Here is a 21,800-nt window from a genome sequence, read left to right on the forward strand (position 1 = left end):
GAACTCCGTAGCAGTAAACGAAATGGCAAAATATTAGAAAAGGTCTCCAAGGCCATGAAGGACAGAGGCCATAACAGGGATGCACAGCAGTGCCGCGTGAAAATTAAGGAGCTAAGACAAGCCTACCACAAAGCCAGAGAGGCAAACAGAAGGTCCGGGGCAGAGCCGCAAACATGCCGCTTCTACGCAGAGCTGCATGCCATGCTAGGGGGTGCAGCCACCACTACCCCAACCATGTGCTTTGACTCCTTCAATGGAGAAACACACAGGTAAGCAGGTTCGGGCTATGAGGAAGATGAGGATGAAGATAATGTAGATAGCTCACAGCAGCAAGGAAGCGGAGAAACCGGTTTCCCCAACAGCCAGGATATGTTTATCACCCTGGACCTGGAACCAGTAACCCCCGAACTCACCCAAGGCGTGGTCCCAGACCCTGAGGGCACACAGGGGACCTCTGGTGAGTGTACCTTTGTAAATATTACACATGGTTTAAAAGCAAGCGTGTTTAATGATTAATTTGCCCTGGCAATCGCGTCCAGTACAGCTACTGGAAAAGTCTGTTAACGTGTATGAGGATGGAGCGGAAATCCTCCAGGGACATCTCCAGAAAGCTCTCCTTCATGTACTCCCAAAGCCTTTGCAAAAGGTTTTTTGGGGAGGGCTGCCTTATCCCGTCCGCCATGGTAGGACACTTTACCACGCCAGGCCAGTAGCACATAGTCTGGAATCATTGCATAACAAAGCATGGCAGCATATGTTCTCGGTGTTTGCTGGCATGCAGACAACATCCATTCCTTATCGCTCTTTGTTATCCTCAGGAGAGTGATATCATTCACGGTCACCTGGTTGAAATGGGGCGATTTTATTAAGGGGACATTCAGAGGTGCCCGTTCCTGCTCTGCTGAACAGAAATGTTCCCCACTGTTAGCCACGCCGTGGGGGGGAGGGGTGAAGTGATCATCCCAGAGATTTGGGGGGGGGTGTTAGTTGGGTTTGTGCTGCATGTTAACCCGGAAACCGCAGCCCCTTTTAAATGGCCAACCCAACGGGTGCTTGGTATGGGAAAGGAGGGTGCTACTGTTTGAAACCATTCCCACATGTTAAGAAGGTTAAAAAAGCCAAAAGACTGTGGCTTACCATGGCTGCCTGCAAGCCGAAATCTGTTGCCTGGCACTGCGTGAGTGATCTCTCACACCAAACCGGCAGGCCCTCAATATAAGAGGAAAAATGTGACCTTGTAACGAAAGTACATGTGCTGTGTAATGTGAACAGCAAAATTTAACGTGAAAGAGTGTACCCATTGTTCTCTAAAATGTGTCTTTTTTAACCACCTCTCCCTTCTCCTCCACCAGCTGCAAATGTTTCTCCTTCACAGAGGCTAGTGAAGATTAGAAGGAGAAAACGGCAGACTCGGGATGATATGTTCTCGGAGCTCCAGATGTCCTCCCACGCTGACAGAGCACAGCAGAACGCATGGAGGCAGTCAATGTCAGACTACAGAAAAGCACAATATGAACGAGAGGAGAGGTGGCGGGCTGAATCGCGGGATGAACAGAGCAAGTGGCGGGCTGAAGATGATAGGTGGCGTCAGCTTGCAGACAGAAGGCAAGAGTCAATGCTCCGTCTACTGGAGCATCAAACTGATGTGCTCCAGCGTATGGTTGAGCTGCAGGAAAGGCAGCAGGAGCAGAGACCGCCGCTACAGCCCCTGTGTAACCAACAGCCCACCTCCCCAAGTTCCATAGCCTCCTCAACCAGACGCCCAAGAACACGGTGGGGGGGGGGCCTCCGGCCACCCAGTCACTCCACCCCAGATGATTGCCCGAGCATCAGAAGGTTGGCCTTCAATAAGAGTTAAAGTTTTAAACTGTAGTGTGTCCTTTTCCTTCCCTACTCCCCCACCCATCCCGGGCTACCTTGGCAATTATCCCCCTAGTTGTGTGATGAATTCATAAAGAATGCATGAATGTGAAGTAACCATGACTTTATTGCCTCTGCATGTGCTGCTCGAGGGTGGGAGGGGAGGGTGGGGTGGTTGGTTTACAGGGAAGTAGAGTGAACCGGGTGGGGTGGGGGCGGACGGTTCATCAAGGAGAAACAAACAGAAGTTTCACTCCGTAGCCTGGCCAGTCACAAAACTCATTTTCAAAGCTTCTCTGATGCGCACCGCGCCCTGCTGTGCTCTTCTAACCATCCTGGTGTCTGGCTGCACGTAATCAGCAGCCAGGCGATTTGCCTCAATCTCTCACTCCGACATAAATGTCTCCCCCTTACTCTCACAGATATTGTGGAGTGCACAGCAAGCAGCAATAACAATGGGGATATTCTTTTCGCTGAGGTCTGAGCGAGTCAGTAAGCTGCGCCAGCGCGCTTTTAAACATCCAAATGCACATTCTGGAAAAGACCTTTCCAACACTCAGCTGGACAGCATAGCAGAGTTCATCAAACAACTGGGGTTAAAACCAGGAAAAAGGGGGAGGGAAGGGAATGTCTGTGGGGAACATGGCAAGGAGCTCACATGGTTCTGTAAGGAGATTGCCAAAGCTCTTTGTGAAGATTGCAAAGGATCCCCGACTCACCGCTCTCACGCTGTGATTCCCATGGCAAAGGCTGCTCATGGGTCCAAGGTAGGGGTGTTTTGCTAGCTAATTAAATCACTTCAAGGCCCTGTGTCACCCCCTCTCTGGACTGACGCCAGTCTGCTGTGGGTGGGCCTAACCCCAGGATCCCATGTGCTTCTGGGCCTCTCAGACACACTCCCAGCTGCAGACCCCATGTCTGCCACCCTGCTTTGTGGAGTGCTCCTGCACAGCCCAGCTGCCTTAACCCCACGAACCAGTGCTGCTGCCCTGCCAAGCTCCAAGTCACATACACACGCTCCACACACTGTGCAGATTTCCAGCTTGCTGTGCGCACGCTGAGTTCTCAACTGACCCTTTCAGGGACAATGTGTCAGCCGAGTCGAGAACACTGGCCTAGGAAAGGGATTTCTGAACCATGGGCCTTTGTACCAAAAAAAAAAACAAAACAAAACAAAAGCCGCAATCGCGATCTGCGGCGGCAATTCGGCGGGAGGTCCTTCACTCCCAGGCGGAGTGACGGACCCTCCACCGAATTGCCGCCGAATACCTGGAACTGCCGCCCCTGTCCGGAACGGCCGCCCCAAGCACCTGCTTGAGAAGCTGGTGCCTGGAGCCGGCCCTGATTCAGATGTACCAATAGTCAAAAAGGCTATTAGCTGTAATCTGTGCAATTTAAATGAACAAGTCTACAATCCATGATCCCATGGTCCTACACCACTCCGAGCCTAAGACGGGTTGACATATTTTAAGGACAATGAAGCCATCAAAGCCAGATGGAAGGAGCATTTTGAGTCACTCCTGAATCGTGAGTCAACCGTCTCTAATGCCACCATCGAATCTATACCTCAGTGACATGAAAGAGAATCTCTTGCTGATCCTCCTGCCCTCGAAGAAGTAACATGATCCATCATGCAAATGAAGAACAGCAAGGCAGCAGGGCCAGATGCTGATGACATCCTCGTGCACACTAAGACTGACCTTCAGTCCACACTGGATTTTTTTGCACAAGCTCATCGAAGCCTAGGACTCTGACTCAATATTCGGAAGACTAAAGTGCTCCATCAGTCTGCCTCAGGCCTTTTACATAACCCATAAGACAAATATGACTCCTACACTCCTTTAGGGATGCAAACCCAACTGTCTGGAGAGGTACCACCGACAATGCTTCTGGAAGATCCTTCGCATCAAATGGGAAGATTGCTACGCTAACGCCAGCATCCTCACTGAAGCCAATGTCACCAGCACTAAGCAATGATTCTCATGAACCAGCTTCATTGGGCTGAACATTGTGTGTGGATGCCATACTCTCGCCTCCCAAAACAAGCCATCTACTCTCAGATCACCCATGGTCAGAGATCCCGTGGTGGTCAGAGGAAACGCTACAAATAGACACTGAAAATGTATCTCAAGAAAACTGATGTGGACATCACAAGCTGGGAGGAGCAAGCCACCAACTGACCTCAGTGGTCAGCCTCCATCAGGTAGTGGCCCGCTTCGAGGAGAAGCGCCTTTCCCTCAAAGCTGAAGGAAGGAAAAAGAACTTTCTCACAATGGGGAGCTGACCCGCTAGGAAATGTCTGTACCTACTGCAGGCAGATCTGTGGTTCCAGGATTGGACTCCTGAGATATCTCAGGACCCATAAGTAAATCTGTGGTAGAGATCATCCACGAACCAAGGAACTGCCGATGATGATGATTTCAGCTGAAAAATGTTGCCCAACTCTAGTGATAAAAAATGTCACAAGCGAGCATGCCCAAAACAGGAAACAAAAAAACAAAAACTGCCTGTGTTTGACTTTGAAAACATAACAAAATGGATGAAGGTAGCAGGGGTGGGGAGAGAACCACTGTACTAAAATTTTTAACAGCTATTACACATTATTAATTCCTCTTTTTTGTCTTTTAGAAGAAATTCTTGCTGAACTTGGTAAGTTCAATTTTTCCTATTCCTTGTTTCTGGAGTCCCCTGAAACCTCTCCCACTAAGGGATGAGGCTTTCCTGACCTGTGCATCCCCCCAAAAAAACAACAGTCCTACATCTCCTTCCTTTCCTCATCTTTCCCCTCCCAATTCTGCCAGATCATCACACCTCTCTGCCCCCAAGTTCTATCCTCATCCCACATAGCCGACTCCTCCCTGCCTTCACTTGACCCCACTTGATCACACGGTGCATTTGAGACAGGTGTGTTTTAAACCACTGACTGTAAATCTGTCCCTCTCTTTCACAAGCACAACACATTGTGTTCAACCGTTGGAATATCACCATAACCATGGCAGAACGAAAGCTCATAATTTGCCTTTTTCTCCTTCTAGCAACCTTGCGATCTGAAATGAAGAAAGACAAAGGTAATTTCTGGGACCAGTGGGGTGTATTCAAAAGACTAGCAAAGGGGAAATAAACACAGCTTCTGCTCTTCCTTTAAGATGAAAGAAGAAGGGCTGAAACACTGTTTTTTAGAATGTGATTGTTCAATATATTAGCAATTCAGGTCCTGCCTAGGACCATGGAGGGCAGAGGGAGGCAGGGAGCGGAGCAGAGCAAAGAGGAAACCAGCAAACTGAAAAGGCCAGAGGCTGTCTGGGCAGCAGGCTATTGCTGCTTTGCCGGCTACTGCTGGAGGAATCCTGGCTGCAGGGGCTTGGAACACCTCTAAGTTTTCCTGCTGTCATTTCCCCCATCGCCATGTGGCTGGGCAAGGAGGTTACATGGGGCTGGTTCCCCTGTGGTCAGGGGGACTCTGGTTGGGTCTCAGCCCTGGCACCAGGTGCTTTTGTTGCTTCTCAAGCTCTTCTCTCCCACCAGAGACATGAAGAGCCTGATCGAACATTGTGCCAGCAAAATCAGCTGCCTCAATTGTTCTCCAACCATGTCGTCCGCTCCCTACTCAAATCCCTCCCCTGGCTCCTCTTCTACTTCTGCAGCAAATTGTAGCTTCTCCTCAATGCCAAGGATCAGCACCCAGGAGCTGGATATTTTGTAAGAGGGGCTGCTCTCCTGTCCTGGCATCTGTGGGGTGTCCCACAACCTCAGCCAGAGGTGGATGAATTTCAGGTTCAGAGATGGGCTCCCAGGATGATCAGGGTCATGGAGGGCCTGCCGTAAGAGAGGAGACTAAAAAAACTGAGCTTGTTTTGGGTAGCAAAGGGAAGGCTGAGAGGGGATGTGATTGCTCTTTGCGAATGCATCAGGGGAGTAAACAACATGGAGAGAGATGAACTGTTGAAGCTAACAATCAAATCGACCAAGAAGAAATGGGGATTATCTGGCCTTGAATTCAATTCAGGCTGGGAACTAAAGGTTTCTACCCATCAGAGGAGTGAGGTTCTGGAGCAGACTGCCAGGAAGTGTTGTGAGAGAAAACAACAGGTATTTAAAGGTATTTTCAGGTATTTAAAAGGGTGTCATAAGGAGGAGGGAGAAAACTTGTTCACCTTAGACTCTAAGGATAGAACAAGAAGCAATGGGTTTAAACTGCAGCAAGGGAGGTCTAGGTTGGACACGAGGAAAAAGTTCCTAACGGTCAGGGTGGTTAAACACTGGAATAAATTGCCGAGGGAGGTTGTGGAATCTCCATCTCTGGAGCTATTTAAGAGTAGGTTAGATAAATGTCTATCAGGGATGGTCTAGACAGTATTTGGTCCTGCCATGCGGGCAGGGGACTGGACTCGATGACCTCTCGAGGTCCCTTCCAGTCCTAGAATCTATGAATCTATGAAACAGAACTAATGTTAAAATGGAACTTGCTAAGTTTTTTAATAGGATTTTATGAAGGGGCTGTGATGGGGATCCCAGGATGTCACCTGGACTGGGGGACTGCTGAGCCCTCTGTCCCACCACTGGGTGGTTGTTGGCAAGCTACAGACCTCTGGCAGGTTCTGCATTTACACGGATATCCACAGGAAGGGACACACCTAGCTGAGTTACATGAATGCTTCTCCCAGCCACTCATGAATCGTCAGCAGAGAGGCTCCAGCCAATCCTCACAGCTCCCCAGCCTAGGACCCCAGAGCTGAAGTGTCTTGCGCTGGTCAGAAGCCTGAGCAATGTAAGTTCATTACCCAGTCTGCCCCTCCCTCAATGTGGAGAGGACACACACTAACCTTTGTATCCTGAGCTGAGATTTTCCAAGCACTTCAACTATTTTATGTAAAATATAAAACAGATTTAATAACTACAGAAAGATAGATTTTAAGTTATTATAAGTAGCAGACATAGAGATCAAAGTTGGTTACCTAAGAAAGAAAAGTAAATTTGCAATCTGAGTTCTATAAACTAAACAGGATTTGAATCAAGCAGTGTCTCACCCTGACAGATGGTACAAACAGGTCACAGATCTTCAATACAGTGGCTGGGTCTCTCCTCCAGCACCGGACCACCCTCCACAGTTCAAAGTCTTTGTCCGCTAGATGTTTCTTCCAGGTGTTGAGTTGTGGCAGGAGTGAAGCCAATCACGATGTCACATCCCTTCTTTTATAGTTTCTTCCAGTTTGCTGCAAAGATCTATGCTTGCGAGGTGGGGGTCTGCCTCCATTGGTCAAGTAATCTCCATTGTCTACGTGACCTCTCTGAGAAATCTTCTGGGATGGCTGCTGGGAAAGTGAATTCCCTTTAATGGCCCATCAGCACATCTGGCTACTCCATTGTTGCACCTGAAAGGCTGGTTGTGGATGTTTCCAACCTCACAACATATTTCAGTAACACACACCTAGCAAAACTTCATAACTTCACATACAATCATAGCACATACAATCCAACAGGATATTAATGTTAAACAGATCAAGAATTTTAAAATGATACTTTACAATGGATACTTTGTAGGAAACATATCATAATTATATGATGGGGTGAATATAGGGATTTCAGGGGGCTGCTTTGAGGTACAAAGTGCCACAGGAGCTGTCTGTGAGAGCAGGGGACTGGAGTAAGTGCAGGCTTCACTAGGGAAAAGGTCCAGGTGTATATCAAGGTAGGCTGCATGGATGTAGCTAACAGTGAAGTCTGATAATGGAGCAGCAACTCTGCTGTAGTTAGGATTGAGACTCGCAGTTTAAAAGATAACTTTTCTCACTGAGCTAAAACTGATTGAAAACTGCTCTGCCTGATGGGAATGGTATGTTGTGGACATGGTGGGACACAGCTTAAAAGGGGCAGAACTAAGGATGCTTTGAACAGGTGGCATGTAACTTAACTTTGTATTTCCTGGATTTCAGAGGTGTTAGCGCAGTGTACAGTCCAGCCCAAGGTGTGCACCATCATCTCTGACACAGCTGTCATTTCAAATAGCAGCAAAGCAGGGTACAATGGATTTACTGAGTACATGTTGTCGTTTTCAGTCAGACAGTGGAAGAGAGAAAATTTTCCATCGAATGGAGGAAATCTGTTTCCCTGCTGTATATTCAAAGCAACGTGCTGTAATTTCAGACAAGAAAGTTTACTTCACACCTTTTGAAATTCAGGAGAATAGCAATGGTTGAGCATCAGAGAGCACAGTTATTTTATAACAGTGCCATTGCTTAGTCAAAGAGCTGAGGTATTCAGATGTAACAAAGGTCAAAAAGTCTATCAGCTACAACCTCTCCAACTTAACGCCTCTGCTCCCTGGTCTGTGCAGGCAGACTGGTTGGTGAATGACAGAGTCAGAGAAAGAGCTGTTGAAATAATTGATTTTTTTGTTTGTCTGGTAGTTATAAAAACTTCAAAACTATTTCATTGTGATTTGGGGCTTTTGAAAACATTGTTTAAATTAAAAGCTAAGTCAGTTTGGAAATGAAGGGCTAGATTTAAAGAGGTGGTCAGTGATAGCAGGGGACTGGCTCAATGATTCAGGTGGTTCCTTCCAGTCCTATGTTGTTAGGTTTCACAAGGTGCCTTAGGCCAGATCTACACCACAAACATCTCGGTATAACTACGTCACTCAGGGATGTGAAAAATTATACCGACCTAACCCTGGTGTAGACAGCGCTTTGTTGACGAGAGAGCTTCTTCATCTCTGCAGTGCTGTACATGTAGACAAGCCATGACGCGTCATTCTAAAAACTAAGGAGCACCTCCTTAGTTTTTCGAATGATGCGTCATGGCTTGTCTACATGTACAGCACTGCAGAGATGATGTCCCTCTGATCACCGATAGCCCAGTTATTAAGTCACTCAGACAAACTGCGGCGGCCCAGCTTTGAATCCCTGCTCTCCCCTTTCCTAGGCGAGTGCCCTAACTGCAGGGCTGCTGGCTATTCTAAGTGGGTCTCTCTCAATCTCTCTGTCGAAGCTGTTCTAGGTGGTATAAATCATTAAATAGTCTTAGGCACAGAGACTGAAACCCAGGAGCTCACCCCTCCCCAGTGACCCTCCTAATCCCTATCCTACAGAGCCTACACTTGCTTTCTGGGCCAATGAGTATTAAATATTAAGGTACATAAGTATTTTCATAAATATTCTCTAAGGTATATGAAGTATTAAACATATAAAGGTGACAGCCCTGCCAGAGTTAAGGTTTAGATCAGGCCTGTGTTTGAAGCTGGTCTTTCCTAACTGCTCTAAAATCAGCGTGGTTCCTTGGATTGCCCTGACATATGATGTGGCTCCTGGGAACACAGGTTTCTATTACTGATCCATATTTGACCATTTGACTTTGCAAAAATACAAAAAAGGACAGGGGAGAAAAAATACCTCTATTATGAAACATCTTAACAACTATCATCATTTTCATACATTATTTATTTTTCTTTATTTGTCTTTTAGAGGAAATTCTTGCTAAATCTGGTAAGTTCCATTTTCCCTGTTCCTTCTACCTGGAGTACAGAGAAACACCTCCCACTAAGGGATGGGAGTTGTATGATCTTTTGAAAATTGTTTTTAATGTGGAACCTTAACATTTTATTTCTACACATTTAAGAATCTGATTAAAAAACTAGAAATAAATAAGTTAAAAGGTCTTGTTAGAAATGTTTGCTGACACCTCTTCTTGCTGACACCTCCACAAGCTGTTTTGTTTTCAAATATAGCAATATTTGAAATGTATTCATTGTTATGTTTTTTAAATGTGTGAGAGATTGAAGAGATGAATGAAAAGCATAGTTCCACTTTTTCTACAATGAACTGGAAAAAGTATAGCTATATATATAGCACCACTTAAGAGCTTAAAATAAGAGTCTAGCTAAGGCTTGGTCTACACATGAAAATTCTATCAGTGTAGCTACATTGGTCAGGGGTATGAAAGTCTTCCAGGCCAGTGGAAGAGTGCTTCCATCACCTTAGCTAACATCATTCCCCCTTGTGCTCCGGGGGGAAAGGGGGCTGCACACTCCGGCAGATCAAAGCAAGTTCGATATAACGCGGTTTCACCTATAACGCGGTAAGATTTTTTTCGCTCCCGAGGACAGCATTATATCGAGGTAGAGGTGTATCTGACTGATTTGCAGAATATTGGCTAAATCAGCTAGGGAGAGAAACCTTTCTCTAGACATTGCCCTTCCAGAGATCTGCTTTGTTGGTGGAAGAAACTGTTGTTCTGAGATTATTTATTATTATACCCAGGGATTTCAAAGGAGTTTGAATCCTCCTTTTATCTCTGGCACTAAGTTCACTTTGAAGCTCAGAAGCAAACTCTGAGTGCACCTCAGACTGCTGTAGGAAACAAACAGGATGGTGGGAAAAAGGTCTGGGATAAGTTTAAAGAATTATCATTAGTGCAGCCCTGTGGGTTTGGGTGAAATATAACACACCCAGAGCCTTCTGCACTCAGGCCCAGATCCACAAAGGAACTTGGGCACTATGCCTAACTTTCAGCTAGCCCCTCCCCTCCCCCCCCGTGGCATCTACAAAGCCTCAGTCAGGCCCCTAGGCCCCTGATACCATGTGTGGGGAGACGTGAGGCCTATGAATGTGATTCACACAAACTAGGCAATGAGAGATGCTCAGAAGTGGAGTGTGACCCTTGCTGGAGAAACACAGCCCAGCCCTGGACAGTGCTGCAGCGGCGTGGCTCCAGCAGGGCCTGAGCTCCCGCCGCTCGGCCGCAACTCGCAATCCCGCCCCTTACCTCGCGGCTCTGAGCGGGAGGAGCTCAGGCCCCGCCCGAGCCATGCCGCTGCAGCGCTGTCCAGGGCTGCTCCTGGATGCGGCGCGCCGTGGCGCTGGGGGATGGGGGAAGGCAGAGGCGGGGGGGAGCCTATGATGTTCTCGTGGGGGCCCCTGCGGGGCCTGGGGCAAATTGCCCCACTTGCCCCCCCAGGCAGCCCTGGCTATAGGAAAGAGAAGACGTGAGGGAGGAAGAGGACACAGGAAGTGAGGGGCAAAGTCTCACATCCCAGGTGGTGGTGGGTTTTAGCCAGACCCAATGGAGGTAGTGATGTCATCTGGGTCCCACATTCTGGCCTGGTCTGGTCAGGTGCCTTTCAGGCTCAGGATGACAAAGATCCAACGGTGTCATGGGGGATCCCGGGGTTCCAGGGGACAGTGGGGGTGGCAGCCATGATGATGCAGCTCACTCCATTCAGTCACCCCTCCCCCCATCAGCAGTGAGTCTCAGACTCTCCTGCCACAGGCTTTTCTTTCAAGAACCCCACAGGGAAGGGAAAGGTGGAATAGCTCTGTTCACTCATTATATTGTCCACCAATTACACCCAGTTTCTGACACACCAATTTTGGTCTCCTTAGTACCAGTCCCACACGTCGCTTGTTCACCAGGCATGAGCTTAACTCAATCCTTGAGTTATAGCAGGAGGTCTCTTTGTCTGGGCTATTTCAGTCTGTTTCACTCCCCTTTCAACCCCTTTCCTCTCAACTAGGGTGACCAGATGTCCCGATTTTATAGGGACAGTCCTGATTTTTGGGACATTTTCTTATATAGGCTCCTATTACCCCCCACCCCTGGTCCCGTTTTTCACATTTGCTCTCTGGTCACCCTACTTTCAACATTTATTACCATGGGTTACTGTGACTTTTGATGAGCTCTCACTCACGTCTGCCAGCGGCGCTCACAGTCAGGGTCAGCCTGTAGGGACAGTTATCACAACGGGGGTTGAAGGGAGGGGGGGTTTCTGCCTTCACCCCTTGGTGAGAAGACGAATATGGGGAATGAAGGGACGGCAAGGGGGACCCACCTGTCACTGAAAGGGGGGTTCATGACAAGTACAGTTATAATAGTTTTCAGTCTTATAACACATTTACGATCTTTTCAACTTAAAATTACCTATCCCCTCCCCATTCTCTGCCCCCTATTTCAGCTCCTACTGTCCTCTACTGCAGTCCTTCCCCTTCCCCCCACTCCCTACCCCCCCCTTCAGCTGCTGTCCCCCTTCCTGTCCCGAGGTTTTTTAACCCATTCCCTTGAATTCCCCACAGTGCATGTGACTCTGGATCCAGACACAGCTCATCCTGAACTCATCCTGTCTGAGGATCGGCGGGGTGGGAGATGGGGAGACACACGGCAGGACCTGCCCAACAATCCTGAGCGATTTGATCGTTGGCACTGTGTGCTGGGCTCTCCAGGGTTCACCACGGGGAGTTGGTACTGGGAGGTGGAGGTGGGGGATGAGGAATTCTGGGCCATCGGGGTGGCCAGGGAGTCTGTGTGGAGGAAAGGCTGGATCGGCATTTCCCCTGAGGAGGGGATCTGGGCCATGAATTGGTGGGGATGGGTGTCTAAGGTTCAACCTGCCCCTCAGAGCACCCTGCCCCAGAGCAGCTGGCACCGGCAGGTTCGGGTCTGTCTGGACTATGAACAGGGGCAGGTGGCATTTTTCAGTGCTGATAATGAGGCCCCGATCTTCACTTTCACTGAGGTCTCCTTCGCTGGGGAGAGAATCCGTCCTTTCTTTCAGATGAACTCCCAGCTCAGACTGGGTCCCTGAGATGGAGGGATGGGGGTGACATTCACCCAGGGCTGTCCTTAGGCATACTCAGCATACACAGCTGTGTAGGGCACCGGAAAATTCGGGGCACCTCCTGGGTCTTAGTGTCCACCCCCCACCTTCCTATCCCTGTTCTGACCCTTCCTGCAGGCTCCCACAGCTGGCTGCTGCAGCCTGGTGGCTCTTACTCCGGAAGGGAGCTAGTAACTTAAAAGTGAAAAAGCCTCCAGCCTGCCAATCCTATTAGCACAACATTGAAACTGTTAAAGAGCCATTCGAGTGGTAATGAAGCCATTTAACAGGCATTTGCCAACCCCTAGGTATATGCTGTCAGGGTACGTCTATACTTACTTCCTGGTCCGGATGTAAGCGATCGATCTTCTGGGATCGATCCCGGAAGTGCTTGCCGTCGACGCCGGTACTCCAGCTCGGCGAGAGGAGTACGTGGCATCGACAGGGGAGCCTGCCTGCCGCGTCTGGACCCGCGGTAAGTTCGGACTAAGGTACTTCGAATTCAGCTACGTTATTAGCGTACCTTAGTCCGAAGTGGGGGGGTTAGTGTGGACCAGGTCTCAGTTTCTGAATTTACTGACAAAAACAGTTGTGCATTACTGTAATATTTACTCAGAATATGTTAGTCTACGGGACCTTATTTTTAAAGCAAATTTTAAACTATTTCATTAGAAGATTGCTGAAGATTATGAAATCACATCTCTAAAAAATCCTTGCATAGAGTTTTAGATCCCCGATCTGAGTATTCACCTTTAGCCTCACATGCTTGGCTCTTCAGACATATAGTTTTTAAAATAAATCCTTCAAAAGACCACTCTTATCTAAAATACATATTTTAATTTTAGTTACTATAGTACAAAAAACTTGCTTCCAAAGTCTCCCTGTCCTTTCTGTCCATCCCTTTCTCCCTTCACCCCCCTGTTGAAGAGAGGCTAGCCCTTAAAGGGACAACGCTTTCCTTCCAGATAGCTGGACAAACAAGTTTCCCTTTCTTTACCTCTGAACTATTTGATGAACTAGTTTTAAGAGAACCCTCCAGCACAATCAGTACCTTAGTAAGATTTAAAATCCTTTGTTATGCCTAAAATCTTTGGAAACATAAAGTTGGTGAAATTTCATAAACATGTCTGGTTATGGAGATAACACAAAATAAATTAGTGTTCCCTTTTTCTAAAAGCAATGAACATTGTTATGAACATACTAAACCTCTGTGACTGATTAATTTAAAATAATGTCTTTGTTTCAGTCAATTAAAAATGTAGTAATCTAGAACGATTACTTTATGATCTGTTGAACCGTAATATCCTGTTGGATTGTCTCTGCTATCATTGTGTGTGAAGTTATGAGGTATTGCCTTTTGTGTTACTGAAATATGTCATGGGGTTGGGAGATGCCCAAAGCCAGCCTTTCAGTAGGGACAAAGGAGCAGCCATCAGTGGCCAGACAGGAGTTAAGGGCTCATCAACACTCAATCCACTATCCCAGAGACTTTTCGGAGAAGGCACGTATGCCATGGGGATACGCTAACCCACGTCACAGCAAGAATCTTTCGAGCAGCCGGAAAAAAGTATAAAAGAGGAAGAGTGACATCATTACTTGGCCTCTCTCCCCGCTCAGCTCAACACCTGGAAGATTGTCTGAAAGACAAAGGCTTTGTCAACACCACTTCTGTTGGTAAAATTTCTGTCGGTCAGGGGTGCGAAAAAAGAAAGCCCTGACAGACAACTGTCACAGACAGAAGTGCTGATATGGACAGCGCTATGTTGGCAGTAGAGGCTCTCCTGCAGAAATAGCTAACGCCGCTCATTGGGGGTGGTTTAATCATGCCAGCAGGAGAACTCTCTCCTATCAGCAAAGCGTGGCTACATGGGAGACCTTACAGCGGCACATCTGTAGCGGTACAGCTGTGCCGCTGTAAGGTCCGTAGTGTAGCCGAAGACTTTGAAGGAGGGAGTTTGGTCCCAAGCTGGAAAGGGGTTCAGTCTGTGTATTGGAGAACTGGAAGCTGCTTGTACCAGCTCTTAGGGTGAGACACTGCTTGATTCAAATCTTGCTTAGCCTCTTTAAGTTAGAATTAAGACCTCTGCATCTGCTACTTATAATCACTTAAATCAACTGTTCTGTAGTTAATAAACCTGTTTGATATGTTACCTCAAACAGTGTGTTTTGTTTGAAGTGCTTGGGGAATTGCAGCTCAGACTACAAAGGCTGATGTGTGTCCATTCCACACTGAGGGTGTGGTGAACTAGGTAATGAGCTTACACTGGCTAGGCTGCTGACAAGTGCACAATGGTACAATCCTGGGGTGCAAGGCTGGGGAGCTGGGGGGAATTGACTGGAGCCTCCCTACTATGGCTCATGAGTGGCTGGGAGAGTATTCATGTAATGCAGTTGGGTGTTGTTGTAGGAGCAGCAGTGATCTGTATGCTATGTATAACCTGTATGCTCAAAAGGTCTGTTACACTTTCCCCCACCCCTCCCTCCTGGAATGCTTGTGGGATGAATGGATTGGTTGAACAGCTGGAAGATCAGGAGAGCTCCCAGGTAGACTCATAGACTTTAAGGTCAGAAGGGACCAGTATGATCATCTAGTCTGACCTCCCGCATGATGCAGGCCACAAAAGCTGACCCACCCCCTTTCCCTTGACTCAGCTGTTGAAGTCCCCGAATCCTGTGATTTAAGGACTTCAAGTCGCAGAGAATCCTCCAGCTAGCGACCCCCGCCCCATGCTGCGGAGGAAGGCGAAAAACCTCCAGGGCCTCTGCCAATCTACCCTGGAGGAAAATTCCTTCCCGACCCCAAATATGGCAATCAGTAGAACCCCAAGCATGCAGGCAAGATTCTCTAGCCAGACCCTCATTGACCATTGATACTATTTACCAGTGATGGCACGCTGTTGATTAATTGACTAAAATCATGTTATCCCATCAAACCATCCCCTCCATAAACTTATCAAGCTTCATCTTAAAGCCAAAGAGGTCTTTCTCCCCCACTGTTTCCCTCGGAAGGCTGTTCCAAAATTTCACCCCTCTGATGGTTAGAAACCTTTGTCTAATTTCAAGCCTAAACTTCCCCACCACCAGTTTATATCCATTCCTTCTCGTGTCCACATTAGTACTGAGCTGAAATAATTCCTCTCCCTCCCTGGAATTTATCCCTGTGATATATTTAAAGAGAGCAATCATATCCCCCCTCAGCCTTCTTTTGGTTAGGGTAAACAAACCGAGCTCCTCGAGTCTCCTTTCATACGACAGGTTTCCATTCCTCTGATCATCCTAGTGGCCCTTCTCTGTACCCATTCCAGTTTGAGTTCCCTTTTAAACATGGGAGACAAGAACTTGCACACAGTACTCCAAATGAGGTCTCACCAGTGCCTTGTATAACGGAAGCAGCACCTCCTTATCCCTACCAGATATACCTCGCCTAATGCATCTCAAGACTGCATTAGCTTTTTTCACGGCCACGTCACATTGCCGACTCATAGTCATCCTGCGGTCAACCAGGACTCCGAGGTCTTTCTCCTCCTCCGTTACTTCCAACCGATGCGTCCCCAGCTTATAACTAAAATTCTTGTTAGTCATCCCTAAATGCATCACCTTACACTTTTCACTATTAAATTTCATCCTATTTCTATTACTCCAATTTACAAGGTCATCCAAGTCTCCCTGCAGAATATCCCAATCCTTCTCCGAATTGGCAATACCTCCCAACTTTGTGTCATCCGCAAACTTTATCAGCCCACTCCTACATTTGGTTCCGAGGTCAGTAATAAATAGATTAAATAAAATGGGACCCAAAACCGAACCTTGAGGAACTCCACTGGTGACCTCCCTCCAACCTGACAGTTCACCTTTCAGTATGACCCACTGCAGTCTCCCCTTTAACCAGTTCCTTATCCACCTCTGGATTTTCATATTGATCTCCATCTTTTCCAATTTAACCAATAATTCCTCGTGCGGTACCGTATCAAACGCTTTACTGAAATCGAGGTATATTAGGTCCACTGCATTTTCCTTATCTAAAAAGTCTGTTACTTTCTCAAAGAAGGAGATCAGGCTGGTTTGGCACGATCTGCCTTTCGTAAAACCATGTTGTAATTTGTCGCAATTGCCATTGACCTCAAGGTCCTTAACTACTTTCTCCTTCAAAATTTTTTCCAGGACCTTACATACTACAGATGTTAAACTAACAGGCCTGTAGTTACCCAGGTCACTTTTTTTCCCTTTCTTGAAAATAGGAACCACATTAGCTATTCTCCAGTCCAACGGTACCACCCCCGAGTTTGGTCTAAATCTCTTTCCTACTAACCGTTTTCCCTTTCTCGGGATACAGGCCTCCGACAGCTCCTGCAACTTCAACTTAAAATAATCCCAGGCGCCATCCGCCTTTAGATCCATAAATATGTTAGCCCAATCCACTTCCCTTACCAGTCCCCTTAATTTATTAAAATTAGCCTTTTTGAAATTGTAAACCCTAGTCTCTGATATAATTCTGTTAATCTTTCCATTTAGTTTAAATCGAATTAGCTCATGATCACTCAAGCCAAGGTTGTCCCCTACAACCATTTCCTCAACGAGGTCCTCACTACTCACCAAAACCAAATCTAAAATGGCCTCCCCCCTCGTCGGTTCAGCTACTACTTGATGAAGGAATTCATCAGCTAGCACGTCTAGCAACATCTGAGCCCTATTATTGTTGCTAGCATTTGTCCCCCAATCTATATCCGGGAAGTTAAAGTCTCCCATGATTACACAGTTCCTATTAGTATTTACTTCCCTAAAAACATTAAATAGTTCTCTGTCCATATCCAGGGTAGTCCCGGCGGTCTATAGCACACCCCAAGCACTATCCCGGGGAGGCTCTAGTAGTTCTTTTACCCAGTGTGAGTATTGCCCAGACAGACTCCGTCTTATCCATTCCATCAGTTATTATTTCTTTACAGTTTACCTCATACAATGCTACCCCCCCACACCTTTACCTTTGTTCCTATCGTTCCTAAACAGCACATACCCTTCCATATCTGTACTCCAGTCATGACTACTGTTCCACCAGGTTTCGGTTATTCCTACGATATCCGGTTTCATTTCTCGGACCAGGAGCTCCAATTCCTCCATTTTGTTACCTAGGCTTCTCACATTGGTGTATAAACATCTTAATGTATGCCGTTTAGCCTGTCTCCCATCAGTTATGCAATTTGGTACGGACCCCTTGCTGTTCATCCCCCCTCTCCTTCTTATAGCCGGGGGGAAGGGTTTGGACATATCTGTTCTTATCTCATCACCCTCCTTTTCAATGTTGGAATCTGGCGTGGAGATTAACTGGACATCTCCCAACCGTCTCCCCCAGATTCCTAGTTTAAAGCTCTTTTGATGAGATGAGCCAGCGTCCCTCCCAGAAGTCTATTTCCTTCCCTACTCAGGTGAAGTCCATCCCGTGAGAACAGTTGTCTGTCCCCGAAAGCCTCCCAGTGACCATACATCCCAAAGCCCTCCTTATAGCACTACTCCCTTAGCCAGCTATTTATCCTCACAATCCTGTCAGCCCTTTGCTGCCCTTCTCTAGGAACAGGCAGAATCCCACTGAAGATGATCTGAGCCTCGATTTCCTTGAGCGTCTTCCCCAGTCTGGCATAATCTCCCTTGATTCTCTCTAACGAGAACCTAGCTGTGTCATTTGTTCCTACGTGAAGGATTATCAAGGGGTTCTTACCTGCTCCTTTTAGGATCCTTTTCAACCGCAGGTCCACATCCCGTATCTTAGCACCCGGTAGACAGCACACCCTTCTGTTCTCTGGGTCCGCCCTGGTCACAGGCCTTTCTAACCTCCTCAGTAAGGAGTCCCCAATCACGTAAACCTGCCTTTGCCTGGCGACAGTGCGATCTACTAATCTATCCTCTGTTCCCTCTAGTCGTAACCCGTGTCCGTTCCTATTTTCCTTTATACTCCCCCTTGTGCCATCCTGTATCCTCCCGGGGCCCAGATTTGGTGCTGTCTCCATCAACTCCTCCCCTCTCTCTATTGGGCTAGCTGCTCTTCTCTTCTTCCTCACCCTCCCACCTTCAGTTACCACCTGCTGCCCCCCCTCCTCGCTATCCAAACACCCAAACCTGTTCCTGAGTTCTATTTCCCCTTCACTAGCCCTCCTTTTCCTTGGCCTGCTTCTCATGGTCACATGCTTCCACTGCCCTTGTTCTCCCTCAGATATTCCCCCCTCACAGACCTTAGCCCCTGCTTCCACCTGAACCCCTGAGCATTCCCCTTCAGCCCCTCCTTGCCTTTCCTCCATCAGCTGCTCGAACCCCCTTCTAAACTCTACCCGGGTATCTACCTGCATCTCCAACCCTCGGATCTTTTCTTCCAGCAGCTCTATTAGACGGCACTTCATACAGACATACCTCTGTTTAGGCTTCCCCCTTCTAGTACCATGTACATACCGCAGCTTCCACATGCAATCATCTGCATTGTGTCCCCTGCTGCTTGGCTCATGGCCGCTGTAGTCTCTGCCCAGTGCACCTGGGGAAATAGAGCACACGGGACACCGCGCCCTCCTGCCTCCCCTTCCACCTCCCCCTGCAAACTCCCACTCAAACTCCCCAGTTAGCAGCCCTGTTCACTGCCTCCTGTGCCACTGCCTGGCTGGGCGGCTGCTTTTATAGGCCCCCTAATCAGCCAAGCTCCGCCCCCTACTCAGGGCTCGGCTGCCCTCCCAGCACAGTGCCCCTACAGGCCTCTACACACACAAGCACTACAAAGACAGACACAAGTACAGATACCTTCTCCTCCAATGAGACTCCCACTCAAACTCCCCTGTTAGCAGCCTCCTGTGCCGCTGCTCACAGCTGTGCCACTGCCTGGCTGGGCGGCCGCTTTTATAGGCCCCCTAATCAGTCGAGCCTCCGCCCCCAAGCTCCACAAGGTGTCTGGGACTCTAATTAGGCAGCGTTCACACACCCAATGCATGGACACTGCATGGACACTGGCTGAGGTGGAGTGTGACCAACCAGATGCAGCCAAGTCATCTCTAGTCACAGGCCATGAGGAGCAGGTCCTTAAAAGGGGAAGGGGCCATGTGCTCAGCAGTGCACTCACAAGCTTGTACCTCCCGTGAAGGCCCTTCGCCCGGACCGCCTGGCCAGTGGTTCACCGCATTGCATTCCATCATGCCTCGGGAAGACTTACCTTCATCGCACAATCCATCGCTATGCTGTGGGACACTTACGTTGAAGGATCCTGACATCTCCAGTGCCATGTCTGTCCTGGGAGCATGAGTATGCAAGTGTGAATGTGACACCACCCTCTATTTTGAGCTTAGCTATCAATATAATAAACGTACTGCTTTCTGCCAAACTCTGGTGGGTCATTAGTCCTCCCTAAGCTCACTAGCTGACCCAATTTCGGGTAACAGGTGTGTCCCTGCCTGTGGATGGCTGTGTGAGTGCAGGGCCTGTCCGAGGCTTGTAGCTTGACATTAGCACCGCAGTGTGAGGGACGGCCCAGGCAGGTGGGGTTGGAGGGCTCAGCAGTCCCACAGTCCACGTTACACCTCAGGGACCCCGTTACAACCTCCCACCATGGGTGTGGGGGGAGGCATTGAGCAATGCTTCAGCTGCTGCCTCTGCAATTGGCTCACAGTTGCTAGCATTCACTCGCTGCTGTCACCCACCACTGCTGTTGTTCACTCTGCTGCTCCACCCATTTTTGTCATGGCCCGCTGCTGCCACCACTTTCTCTGCTGCCACATTCAGAGGTTCTGTCACTTACCCAGCTCTCAGGGATTTCAGCCAGTAGTGGGGAACCTCCCTGCTGGTGCAGGCTGGACAGTCCCTTTCACTGTAACATGGCCCCACACCAGGTCTAAGGCTCAGCACCTACAGCTGGTTAGCAGTGATTGCAGGGGTAGTGACCACGGAACAAAACAAGGGCTCACCACTGAGACTAACCAGCTCTGTCTTTAAACAAGGGAGAGACCACTCTTAGCCAGAGCCCACACCACCAGAAAAGAATTCCCGCCTCCACCCTTGTCTCTCTTTCACTGGGATTTGGCAACTCTACCCCCTGCTTAGCAAGTGAGAATCCCTGCGTGACCCACTCAGTCAGGGGCCTGCAAATCACAGTTCTGATGCCCTTTGCTCACACACTCAGGATAACAACATTTCATTGCCCTTCCACTCAAATACTAGAGTGATTTGTAACCCAAAACCAGCCAAAACTGATCATTTTGGCAGAGCAGCTCCCTCTGCTGCATGCCTAGGCAGTGTAGGTGTGTCTGTGCAAATACAATCTGCTCCTGAAGTCTTTTCCCCCCAGGAGCAGTCAATGGGCAGATGATGGCGGGCCAAATCCGGACCACCAGATGTTTTTGAACAGACCCAAAATCTTATAATTATCATTGTTGTTATAATGTCTTTATTATTTTCTCCGGAGTCTGGACCTTGACTATACCTTGACCAAGAAATTTGGCCCTTGACAAAAAATAATTGACTACTCCTGTTCCAGCTCATCACTAGAAATCAGAGAAGAGCTCATTCATTCAGACTCTGCTTACATCACCATTCTCACTTTTGCTATCACACTTGCTGGTGTGCAGTCTGGGTCTAACTGAAGCTGTGTTGATCAGTCAGTGTCTCTTATAACTAGCTAGGGTGACCAGATCACCAAAGACAAATATCGGGACGCGGGGGGGTGTGTGACGTGGGGGGGGCGTGGTGGGGGGCGGGGCCAAAAAAAAAAAAACCCTTCCTCCGCAAGCGCTGGAGGGAGGCCCGGGAGACTCAGGGGAAGCGCGGGGCCGGGGTAGTGAGAGTCCGGCCTGGCCCCGAGCAGGCAGGACTCAGTTGGGTGGTAGGGCGAGGAGGGGGGCGGCCCGCGGGGCCAGGCGGTGGCTGTTCTCACCCCCGGCCAGCGGGACTCGGGAGCAGCCGCTGCTGCAGCTCCCACTGCCGCGGGGGAGGAAGCAGCCATGGCGCTCCGCGGCTCTGGCGCCTCCGAAGCCCCCGAGCCCGGGCCTCCTGCGGGAACCCAGCAGCGCGCACGCTGGGCCCAGCCCCTGGCCAGTCGCGTCTGGGCTGCTGCCCAGCTGGTGCTATCGCGCGGCGGCCCCGGAGTGGGGGCAGCAGGCCCCAGCCCCCCCGTCCCGCCCGGGTTCCGCAGGGGAACGAACGGGGCTGGGCTGCCGATGCCTCCGCGGGATAGCACCAGCTGGGCAGCAGCCCAGACGCGACTGGCCAGGGGCTGGGCCCAGCGTGCGCGCTGCTGGGTCCCCGCAGCAGGCCCCGGCTCGGGGGGTTCGGGGGCGCCGCAGCCGCCGAGCGCCATGGCCGCTTCCTCCCCCGCGGCAGTGGGAGCTGCAGCAGC

General features: G+C 49.0%; 1 long non-coding RNA gene across 1 annotated transcript in view; it reads left to right on the forward strand.

The window, feature by feature from the left end:
* The first annotated feature begins 996 nt into the window (after nt 1-996).
* Nucleotides 997-21,800, forward strand: part of LOC135978146 (uncharacterized) — a 28,831-nt gene continuing 8,027 nt past the window's right edge. The window contains exons 1-3 of the long non-coding RNA XR_010595576.1: nt 997-1,836; nt 4,489-4,509; nt 4,896-4,928. This is a non-coding gene — a long non-coding RNA (uncharacterized LOC135978146). The remainder of the gene's footprint in view (nt 1,837-4,488; nt 4,510-4,895; nt 4,929-21,800) is intronic.

This window comes from Chrysemys picta, unplaced genomic scaffold (genome assembly GCF_011386835.1).
Source record: "Chrysemys picta bellii isolate R12L10 unplaced genomic scaffold, ASM1138683v2 scaf142, whole genome shotgun sequence".
In the NCBI taxonomy this organism is placed as follows: domain Eukaryota; kingdom Metazoa; phylum Chordata; order Testudines; family Emydidae; genus Chrysemys; species Chrysemys picta.